Below are 12,419 nucleotides of genomic sequence, written 5' to 3'. Positions count from 1 at the left end.
ACAAATAAGATACCCTTGTACCCTTACCATGGACGCTGAATAGGTATTAGAATATTTGATGGTTGTATTCGAAGGATAATAATATGCTGACATGTATGCCATCTATAGAAAAAAATGTATCAATTCAAATGTGTAACATATTTAAGGTAGATGATGCTGTGACGTCATGCGCCAGAGTCGCCATCAGCGACTTACGTGTTGAATTCATAAAAAGGAATCAGTGATTCTTGTCTAACGTTGAAGGATACACATCTTTTCTAAGAACTGTCAAAACGCTAGCTCTACAAATAAGATACCCTTGTACCTTTGCTATAGACGCTGAATGACTGTTAGAAAATTTGATGGTTGTATTCGAAGGATAATAAAATGCTAACATCTATGCCGTTTATTTGAAAAATGTATCTACTGAAACGTGGAAGATATTTAAGGTACATGATGCTGTGACGTCATGTGCCAGAGTCGCCATTCACTATCGGAGACATACGTGTTGAATTCATTAAAAATAATCAGTGATTCTTGTCTAACGTTGAAGGATGAACATTTTTTGCAATAACTGTCAAAACGCTAAATCTACAAATAAGAAACCCTTGTACCATTGCTATAGACGCTAAATGAGTATTAGAAAATGTTATGGATATATTCAAAGGATAATAAAATGCTAACATCTATGTCGTTTACTTGAAAAATGTATCTATTCAAACGAGGAAGATATTTAAGGTACGTGATGCTGTGACGTCATGTGCCAATAGTCGCCGTTAAGGTACTACTCCTTACAAACTTTGTTTCTCCCCTTCCCCTCCAAGATTTACCAATCCCAGCTCGGTACCAACCCCACGCTATCAACAAACATAGTGTATATTAAACTGTCCCCAACATATGTTTTATATTCTCTGTATTTGATAATTGCGTAATAGCTGAGAACGGTCATTAAATAGAAATAATATATTTTTTGTTAGTAGCGAAGTGTCTATTATTGATAGTATGGAGCCCTTGCACCACGTATGACCATCTAGTTTCGATTTAATTCGGCATAAAGTAGAACTAATTTACTTTCGAGTCAAAAGCTAAGCAAACGTTTCTATCGACCAGTACTCCTTTTGTCACTGATGGACAATAGTATCCTGTCAGCAATTCTTCAACACCTTCATCCTACAAGCCAGCCTTAAAGCCAGTTTTTAGAACATGATAGCAATAAGTTCTGGTTAGGGAACTTTTTCCCGGAGATAGTAGCAGCTCTTCGTCAATGGTGGTGCTCAAAGAAAGCATCAGTACTGGTGGAACATTGTGAAACAAATAGGAAACTTTCCGTGAAGGGGTTTTATCGATTTTGAACAAACTAGAAATTTAAGGCGAAACATAGTGACACGCAAGCAATCCAATTATTAGGTAAGATCGTTTTTCGAACACATTGTTAAGTAAGTATCTACGGAATTTTGAAATAGCAAAGGTATGAGACAGAATTAATGTGAAATTTTTTGTCAATCCACTGTATACAGAGACTCGCTGCGCTGCTCGCGCTCGTTAAGGGGCTAAGCCCCTTAAAAACCCCGGTTCCGGCTTCGCCGTCTACATTTGTGGTCGTTCGAAGAACTTTAGTTCGAATAATGTCACCTCAGCTTGGGGCCGGCTTCGCCGGCCAGGGGGTAGGGAAGGACCCTACTCATTCCTCGTAACGGCTTCGCCGTTCCTCGTTTAGAGGCGGCTTCGCCGCCAAGGGGATGAGTGTGCCCCCCCGGGCCTACCCCGCTTAACACTCGGAACGGCTTGGCCGTTCCTCGTCTGGGGTCGGCATAGCCGCCCAGAGGGTGAGGGCATTTCGGAACTTTTTCACCGTTATTCCTTTAAGGGGCGGCTTCGCCGCCTAGGGGTTGATGGAGCCCACAGCGGCTGCACCGCTTGAACATCGGGGCGGCTTCGCCGCCCGAGGGTTATTGAAGCCCCCCTCGCCTACGCCAGTTACTCCTCGGAACGGCTTCGCCGCCTTGGGGATGAAGTGCCCCCCCGCGGCTGCTCCGCTTAGTCCTCATAAATGGTCTTCTCCACTGAGAGGGGTGCCCAGGGGGATTCGGGGTTTTAATGTGTTATACATGCGGTCACCAATCTTCGGCAGTGATTATGGAGCGATGATTTTAAAGGGTAGTGCAAAGCGGCGTAATAGTGGCGGCAAGTACCCATAAAAAAAGGCTTAATGGCAAGTTTTTCATTTTTTGCGGGGGGTTCCAACGGAATACCGGGGGTTTTATACTTGTGTTAAACCAGTGGTCACAAATCGTTCTCATACATTCCGTGCTGTTAAGTCCTAGGGGTCCGAAATAGAGGCGGAATTCTGACGATTCTTTTACCCGGAGAGGCGATTTATTAGACATTTTTGGGAATTTTCATGGGGTAATCGGGGTTTTAATATGTAGTAGTGGCACCTGTTAAATTGTGACGAAAACTATTCGGAAAGGTAACTTTAAAAATTTAATTTTTTTCGGCGAGGTTCCAGGAGGAGATCGGGGGTTTTCTGGTATTTTTCCCGTATTTCCCGGTTTACGGTGGTCCGCCTTCACCAACCATTCTGGATATAGAGTTCAGAGGGGACGGGTTGTGCGGCGTAATGTTTGCGAGAAGTTCCCAAATAGGAGAGTTAATGGCACATTTTACATTTGGGGGGATATCAGGGGATACGGGGGGTTTATATTTGTGTACTCCTGGCGGTCACCATTTGTTCACATAAAGTCCGTGGGGATGAGTCGTTGGGGTAAGAACCAGCGGTGGAATAGTCACGAAAAGTACACAGAAAGTAGACTTATTTTTTGTGGGGTATATGTGGGTTTACCGGGGGTTTATAGGTTTGTACAGCCAGGGGTTATCAATCGTCCACACCAATTCCGTAGCGATGAGTGGTAAGGCTTGGGAATGCGGCGGAATTGTGACGAAAAGTACCCGAAAAGGCTACTTATATGCAAATTTTAATTTTTTAGGGGTTTTCAGGGGGTTTAAAGATGACGATGTTACATGGTCCCATCCATTTACTATCATATCCAAGAGAAAATGCCCCTATGACATCCATATTTCGAGAGTAATACAATAAAAAGTAAATCTCTCCCCGGAAAAAATTAGTAGTGCCATTTTTATTTTTTTGCGGTTATATCGATTAAATCATTTATTAAACATTTATGTTTTCTGAAAGGTAATGTATAGCTGTATGTAACTAAAAAGTTTGAAAGAAATGGAAAAGAAATCGGTGAGGTAAAAATTGACAAAATTCTATGTTAATCTTTTGGGAATCGTAATTTTCGGTGATTTTCGGAATATTTTAATTTTATTCTGAGTAACCAAGGACGACGAAAGAAAATTGTTACCTACATCTCGTAGACAATGTTATGAACATATATAATAATCATTTTCGTTGTCCGACTCACAAAATTAGGCCGACGGCAGTGGAAAATATTAAATTTTTTTCCGAAAAATTGAGTTTTGGAAGCCATTTTGAAAGCGTTTAACTTTAAAATTAAATTTCAAATATTACATAATTGAATGGCGACATTTATTGGCTTCCGTAATATAAAACAACGGTCCGTGTGACGGAAATGTATCGCCTGTATAACGATAAACAGTAAACGAACTCCCAGGAAAAAATGGGAAGTGTCCGTCATTTTTAATTTTTTCTGGTTTATCGATAGCACTATTGTAAAAATGTTTAAATTTTCTGAAACAAAATGCATATGTTTATGTAAATACTAAGTCTTAACGAAATCGGTCATGTAAAACTATACGTAATCTTGTGTTTATCTTTTGGAAATTGTACTTTTTGGTGATTTTTGGCATATTTTAATTTTTTTCTTGGCAACCAATGATGACAAAAAAAGTGTTGCCTAGATTAAATGAAGAATGATGAAAGCATATATAGGAATCATTTTTGTTTGTGCAACACTCAAAATTAGGTCGATGGAAGCGGAAAGTATGAAAATGTTTCCGAAAAATTATTTTTGGACGCCATTTTTGCGACGTAAAACTTAATAATTAACTTTAAAAAATACGTAAGTACGTGGAAACATTTATTAGCTTTCTAAATGTAGTACAACAATTCGTGTAGCATGCACCGTTCGCGCTCAGTAAAATAAAAACCGAAAGACCGTCCCCGAAAAAAACGCGATTTCGGCCATTTTGTCGTCATAGCGACGACACGTGGCGGAAACTTCCGGTTTTCGGATTTTTGTTCCAAATTATTTTGGGTTCCCCGCACGCGTGCCAAATTTCAGCTCTGCAGCATGTCTATAAGTGGTCTAGAATTTGTATCCATGAGTGAGGCACACATCCGGCTGTTCCGCCTCTATTTCGGACCCCTAGGACTTAACAGAACGGAATTTATGAGAACGATTTGTGACCACTGGTTTAACACAAGTATAAAACCCCCGGTATTCCGTTGGAACCCCCCGCAAAAAAATGAAAAACTTGCCATTTAGCCTTCTTTTATCGGTACTTGCCGCCACTATTACGCCGCTTTGCACTACCCTTTACAATCATCGCTGCAACATTTGTATAGGCTCATCTTGATGTGACATAAATTATGAAGCACTATCTTCAAATACTAATTTTAAAATTTTGTATTTTATCAATGCGTCGGACATTCTCTGCCAATAAGTTCCAATGTGGACTTACTCATGAGAACGGAGAATTTTAATAGTTATTATTTTAACAGTCGAACCCCTGGATCTCCATTCTCTTCCTTCAACCATAGGCTACGAAGTTCAAATTTACTCATTACCTGATTAAATTTTGCAATACCATAAAGTTACGAAACATAAAGCTTTCCTAGATAAATTAGTTGTAATAATTATTTAATAGCCTATTGAATAACCACATTAAATAGCGAAATATATTTCCATCATTAAAATTAACATGAATTATTCCTACGACTACGGTATTTACCTTGGGTTCTCCGACGATTCCACGGAAAGACCTCCACGTGCTCTATTCAGCTCTTCATAGAGCACGCAAAGGTCTTCTTGAAATTTTCCCCTCGAATTGATGGCGAATTTCACGCTCCTAAATGCTCTGAATGCAAAAGAAAGATATATAAGTACACTCACAACCAATTTATCATAACATCAGTTAGTCTAAGTGCATGTCACTAGCTTTTATTCAAATCAAATTTATTGTAAACAGGACGAAAATATCTTCTATAAATAGGCAAAAAATGATGCTACACTATTAAAAATATACAATTAAATGGTTAGAGGTGACCGGCGCATTCAATCTTCCATTCCTCTCCCATTAAACCGCGGGGCTTATAACTTTTACTCTCTCAACCCCCTTTGTTTCCTCTCTCCACCCTCCTCTTTCCCCTAATCTGTCTTTTCCTCTACTCGCTTCCACAACAGCGTTTTGTGCAATAGAAATTTTTCCAGAGAAAAATATCTGACGACGACACAAATTGTATTAAGCAGATGAAAAATTACCCATTATATTATTTACATATCAATATAACGGTTAAAAATCGTATTTTGAAATCCTACGCCAAAATGACCGGCAACCATCTCATTTACCTTGTTTCTTATAGTCATCGCTTACAGTTACTGATACTCAATAAAAATTGTTATAGACCCTCATCTGAGCCGATAAACTGAATCATATTTTTTTTTAAAACTATTTTCTAAGGGGTTGTGATTTGTATGGAAGTCAAAATGGTAATTATTGCATTATTTTGTTCATGGATATAGCATTTATCTTCTGTGGAGAATGTATGTATTGGGAAACTGAATTAATGTAAGGACTTTTCCTCTGTTTTCAAGCAAGTATACAATAACACAAATACTCGTGTTATATTTTAGTTAATTATGGTTTGTAGAAAGTAGGGAATTATTTGAGCAAAAGAATTTCGACTCAAAGTTTGTATATTTATGTACAGTCCACTTGAAGCTCAAATATGTGGTATTTTTAGTTTTCATTTATAGTCACAATTTTTTTTGCGAGAAACTGTGTCAGTGAGTAAACAAAGATTAGAAAAACTCATGAATAGACTTGAAAGGCTACCTTTAGGCTGCTTTCGTCGAACGTAAAATATATCAATAAAATAGTAATAGGTAGTAAATATTAGGGATGTGTGAGTAGCACTTTTTGATCTCGAGTCGAGTTGAAAACTACTCGCGGGTATCGAGTCGAGTATGGTACTTTCTGGACCAGGCAATACAACCATGCATGCTCTAATTTATTCTTATTTTTCTGATCCCATAAAGAGTTTTTTATTCTAAATGCTTAACTTTATGTAAAACGGAAATGATAATGAGGAACTTTGAGGGTAATTGTGCCAGAATTAGGAGATAAATGAACATTAATTTGTCTTAGAGTTCCATAGGCACAATTGAAATGAATTTACCTTTAAAAATGAAACATGTAATGTTTGAGCCTTTCAATTCTAACGCTGGAAAAACAAATTTTCTACTTGATCAGGCAGCAGATTTTGACGTCTCCATATTACTGCCTGCTGAAAATTGCTTTTCATGGCCAATTTCTGCCAGTAAAGGCAAGTAGAATTCAAGGCAAGGCCATTTCTGCACAAGTACATACTTATTATCCATAATTGTAAGATTCGGGAACATTGGAAATACCTTTGAAAAAATATATCAATGATTGTTATGGGTCTTGAATCTTCATGGAGTTTAAGTGGACGAGGTGAACGAACTGCAGAACTTAATTTTAAATTTGTAAGGCAAAAATATATGCATCTCTCACGTCGTAAAATCAACCTGAGTGACTCTTGTTTTTTAATTTCTTAGAAAAAAACTCGCAGCAAATGAATGAAAAGAAAATTAGTACTGGGCGTACGCAGTAATCAAAAAGGCTAAAAGCTTGTGACTTAAAACACCGGAAAAAACTGGCATTGTCCGATAAAATATTAAAGTTACATATTTCTTTCAGAAATCGTAATAACATTTTAAGCATTCTCTCGGCGTTTGAGTGAATGAAAATGGGTAGCGTACTGAGATATCGCAAAGGAAAGTATGAGCATATTGTTGGCGTAGGGACAGATGAGAGCCGGTAGCCAATATTCGTGTTACGCGTACAAATATGTTTGCAGAGCGCAACAATACAGCAATGCATTTTAAGTAAGATACAGCTGCAGCTAACTGTCGAATGGCTTTTCTCAGAAACGGAAAGTCTAAGGGAAAAAAGTATGATAATAATTTTGTAGATTATATTTTTATCTACAATTATTACGGGGCAATTGTTTTCATAAAACAAACGTTTTGGCCAAAAAATGCAATAAACCCATGTTGTGACCATTGACCTTGAATAAAATGTTTAGCACAAACGGGATCGATGTAGACTTTTCAGTATTTCATTAAAGTAGTATCCTTAAGGTTCATGCAAAATTTCAGCTTGAAGGGAACTTATGTAAGAGTACCCCTATGTTTTGGGCAAATTTGACCGGGCTATTTCTTTCAGAGATCTCAACAATTTATTACGAATTCTCTCTGCGTTTGATTGAAGAAAAATGGGTAGGTTACAAGGTATCGCAAAAGAAAGAATGAGCGATGCAGTGGTCCACTTCGATTACTCCGATCACGCCACCGGGTAGGAAGACGATCGGCCGCCGCGGATGACGAAAAGGAAATTTGAGCCCACGGCGACTACTGAAGTGTACATAGCAAGATTAAACTCCTGGGCCAAGGCATTAGGAATCATTATCGACTTTAAAAATTATAGTATTATTTAAGATTAATGATAGCGCTTCCTGTCGGCAGAGTTCCGGCCGTACTGGCATCGAAAGCTCTGTAACCGAAACTACTGGACTCGACATTCGCAATGCTACTGAAAACACTTGAGTTGAATACCAACTCCTCGGCTCGACTCGGATTTTCGAGTACTCGCGCATCCCTAGCCTATATGAATGAATGGCGGAAACTTTTTGCTAATCGTATGCATTATTTGCATTTCTTATTATTATTGTTAAGTTCTGTCGAAGAGTTTAAAGTTTTATCTCTGCATATTAAAGCTGGAATAATAAATGCTACACAATTTGTTTAACTAGTCAAAAATCAGCACATTTGCAATTATTAGTTCACTATGATTAGTCGTTACAATATAATTTTTAACAATGACTTCATAGGTAGCAGTTATTTAATTTTCAAGTGCATTATGTGGTTAATATAACCTTTTAAAAAATTTACCGTCGCAATGTGCTTGTTGCTGCGGGTCATGATACGGATATTGCTGTCTTGGAAACCGTGGAATTCCGACGCTGCCAGGTGCAATTCTCTGCCCAGAATACTGAAATGCACCCGTGCTATAGATCATTTGAGAATTACGACTTCCGGAGGAATTTCCATCACTTAATACACCGTTCAAAATACTGTATTGTAACTTGGTTGGAATACTCATGAATCTTAAGCCAGTGTCCCACGCTCAAAGGTGTATATAGATTTTTGTATCTAATTTTGATACAACACACGCGCACCGTCTCCCACATGTGTCATTAGAACCTGCCTCTTATATTGCTTACGCATTGCACACTTCCAAACTCGCCCAAATCCATGGCATTTATTCAAATGATGTTAATGACTAAATTGACAAACAGCAAAAGAATCATTATATAAAAAAGGCTTGTATTCTTACCGAGGTAGTAGTTTCAAAGATTCGAGATTAGAGAATACTGCCTTCCAGGTTTTCCAGACACCACGCCACTTCCTAAAAGAAGAAGGAGGTTTTGTGAGCCAAATTTAAGACTAATTGATTAAATACCATTGCAATAAGAGTAGAAATCATCTAGAAAAAGGTTAACTTAAGAAAACACAAAGATCGAATGAATAAAATGGTAAAAAAAACCCAAAAAAAAAGGATATTGAGTTGTTTTCATGGATTGTTATTCGTGGAAGTAGAAAAAATACGTCCCCAAATATGTTAAAGTCAATTTAATTGCCCACTCACACTCACTCATACGATGTTTTAATTCCAATTCTTGTATGAAGGCGCCACAGGCGCATAAAGACTAAAAATCATGGTAGGATTTAAAGGGCATGGTAGGGGGGCCATTATTAATAAAATTTCCCCAATTATTTATTATTTACAGAAGTTTAATGCTATATCCACGAACAACATCATGCCACTTTCATCATTTTAAATATTCATAGGTTTCAAAATTTGTCAAACTGAAATATTTTCATAAAAGGAATTCTCTGAGGTTTGGGGGAGGGTTTCATCTCCAATGTCATCTATAAAGTATCCCCCCTCGCTGCGCCACTGGTAGGCCCAGTATTACAAAACCTAGAATGAATGGCACCAAACTCGCGGGTCGACTGGTAGTGAGTATTACACGCAATCCAACTTGTAAGTGGTGCATATCAGTTGCGCTACCAGGACGCATAGGTTTACTATGTTTTTGGCAGGGAATTATGCTCAGAAAACTCCCTTTGCTTTGGCTCACAAGAGTAACTAAATGATGGCACTGGGACACCTCTCCACTTACCAAAATAAGTAATGGCAAAGGTTAGAAGAAAGAGAAAAATGTTTTTGCGACACGGACTTCACATAATTGAAACTAGGATTCTGTGTGAAAAAATGGAAAAGCATCTGACGCTGCTGTATCGCAGAAAAAGATTTCCACGCAGACAAAATTTAATTTTCTGTGAACATCATGGAAATAATTGTGAATAGTAGGCTTTTTTAAAAATGAAAAGTAGAACTCATTATTTATGCCATTCCTTCATGGTTGAGATCACTCCATTCTATCAGATGTTGGACGACTCTGCGAAAGAATGAGCCGACGCCATTTTCCCTTTTCCAGGGGATATAGAGGAGTTGTAAAGGTTATTCTACGATCGGTATGGAGTAAAGAACATCAAGTCAATTACCAATTAAGTCTTTCCTGCAGGCGCCTGCGATTGGAAGACGTTTTCCGTGGTACGAGTAGTATGAGAATATTTTAAACCTCTCTGTACGAAGGTGTTTCTTGGGGTAGAGTTACACTGGTATTTTCATCTCTAAGATTTGGGACGCAAGTAAATGGGACACTTGTACCTTACCCCGGCCACCAGACTACACCCTCTTACCCTCTTATAGCACCAATCGACGGTCAACTTAGTCCTTTAACAGTGTTTTTTCAAAGAAATATCGTTTAATTCATGTTCAGTAATTTACAGCTATCATAGAATTATTAACATGTTTTAAGCATTGTGGAATTTTAAACGTTTTTCAAGGGTTAATAACAACAAAGTTAATAATTACATGGTAAAAAGGCTTTAAGTGCGGAAGTTCGTTGATGTTAGCGCTAAAATTTCGTTTTAAAAATGCTTACGCACAGAACAAAATGAGGAAATCATATAAAAAGTATAAAAAATGTGATATGCAGCAATACATGACGTTAAAAAAAACTATTGACAATATAACCACTTCCCAATGGATTCCGGCGGTGAGGATGTCATAAATGCGTGCGAGGGTCAAGCTTAATTGCCGAGGAGTGGCCATAAGGACTCGCTAAGCTGGTTGTCAGGCCAACCCTAAATGCATCCGACAGTTGCTACCTCAGCAGCCACTTCCCATCCCTCCCACCGGCCTGAGCCGATGTCCGTTCGTTTGCGTTGAAAAATCCGCGACGGCCAAGCCCGACGTCAAGTCTTCTGCGTATGAAAATGCCCGTCGGTTCCATCCGACGTCCGCTCCGAAAGGGCTAAGGGTGATTACGGGGTAATAAAGACGTGCGCCCGATAATGGTATGCAAGACAATGCGAGTAGGAAAATAGCGGCCATCAGGCTCAGGCATCGGCCTCTGTGAACCAACCGTGGACGAGGAAGAAACGGTGGCTCTCTTATTTCGCCAACTTCCTCCTCATGCCCAAGACTTGTTGCGTGGGGCCGATATCTCATCGTTCGAAAGACTAATGTTATGTTTTTATGTTAGGGAAATTAGATCAGTCCCAGGGCCACAAAGGGAAACCAGACGAGAGAACCCCAAATGTGAACGCTGTTCTAACAGGGGCACGCAGTAGGTTCTGTCCGGTGGGACGCATGGAGAACGAGACTCGAGAGTGGCATAGTATCAGAGAGGTCCCTTTTAATGAAAGAAACAATGCCATGAACGGGGTAAATACCGTGAATGGGTGACAAGCTACACCTCCTTCCTTACTACCACCTCTACCTCCGTCGGGAAACGCGTGGAGTTTGGGCCAACCGATCTCCCCTGCCCAAACCTATTAAGCATAATAATGGAGGTCCCATTTTTTCTATCCGTCAAGTGGACGAGCCCTTAGCGACAGAACCTTCCCGGGATGGAGATCTTGAGTGTATGGTATTTCCCGAGGTTTGCATATCGACCGCTCCTAGCCATACAATAGTATCTCGAAAAATCGTTCCATATAGTCGTATCATAAATTTTCACTCCAGAAAATCGTATCTTTAAAATTTGAGCCATATAATCGTATCTGAAATTTCGTCCATAAAATCGTATCTTAGAATACCAGTCCACATAATCGTATCTCGGGAAATAATTCCATTTTAGATTCAAGGTCTACATTTTCACAATTTTGTTGGGAATTGTTAGGATCTTCTGAAAATATTTATAATTAATGTAATTTTCCAAATCTGTTTATTAGTTCATTTCATCAACAATAACAATAACAACCAAAATAAATATAACAATAGCAAGAACGAAAGAATTATCAAAACAACAGTATAATTACAACATTAAAATTAAATTTTAGTAAAATTCAAATCGAGGGGTCACAAATTTTCTCGTGTGTCATTTTCTTCGTCAGTCTCGTTCACAACTTTTTCTTTTAGAGATTCGTAATATTCATGGTACTTTTGGGGAATAGCTTTTTTGCGGCATAGTTCTAGTAGATCCAATTTTTTTGCACGTGAAATTCCAACGTCTGACGAATAGCATTTCTTCAAGTCATAGGCACTAATTCCCCTCTTTTTTCCAATGACAATGGTTTCTTGCTTTTCCTGACTGAGACAGACCCTATAGCGAATTGAAGTGCTACATCTTTTATCAAAAATAATTTCTTTTACTTCCGAAATAAGGAACTTCTTTCTCTCAATATTCTTGGTCCAGTTATAAGTTTGTGCTAGATTCTTGAAATCTTTAATCATGTTTGATGTTACCCTAGTTAGCATATAAGGTTTGCCGTGCTGTTTTGCCGTCTGAATTATTTCCTCCCAGTAGCATGGAGCAAAAATATTTTTATTTCGAGCAATTGTCTCAATCAAGGCATGCATTGAGTCACCCTCGTTTTGGGTATGTCCCTTCTCGAGAAAACGGTGGGTGATTTTTATGCGGAATTTTTCTGCAGCATACACGTACATACTGAATATGGTTTTGTTCCGATTTTGACCGGAGCAATTATCTGAGTAAAACCGGAAATCCCGAATACCTTGAGTCACCTTCTTTGAGATATAGTCAAAGACAAATGTAGCGATTTCATTTGAACCCC

The sequence above is a fragment of the Ischnura elegans genome, chromosome 13 (genome assembly GCF_921293095.1).
Source record: "Ischnura elegans chromosome 13, ioIscEleg1.1, whole genome shotgun sequence".
Classification (NCBI taxonomy): Eukaryota; Metazoa; Arthropoda; class Insecta; order Odonata; family Coenagrionidae; genus Ischnura; species Ischnura elegans.
Note: the sequence above shows the minus strand (reverse complement) of the source record.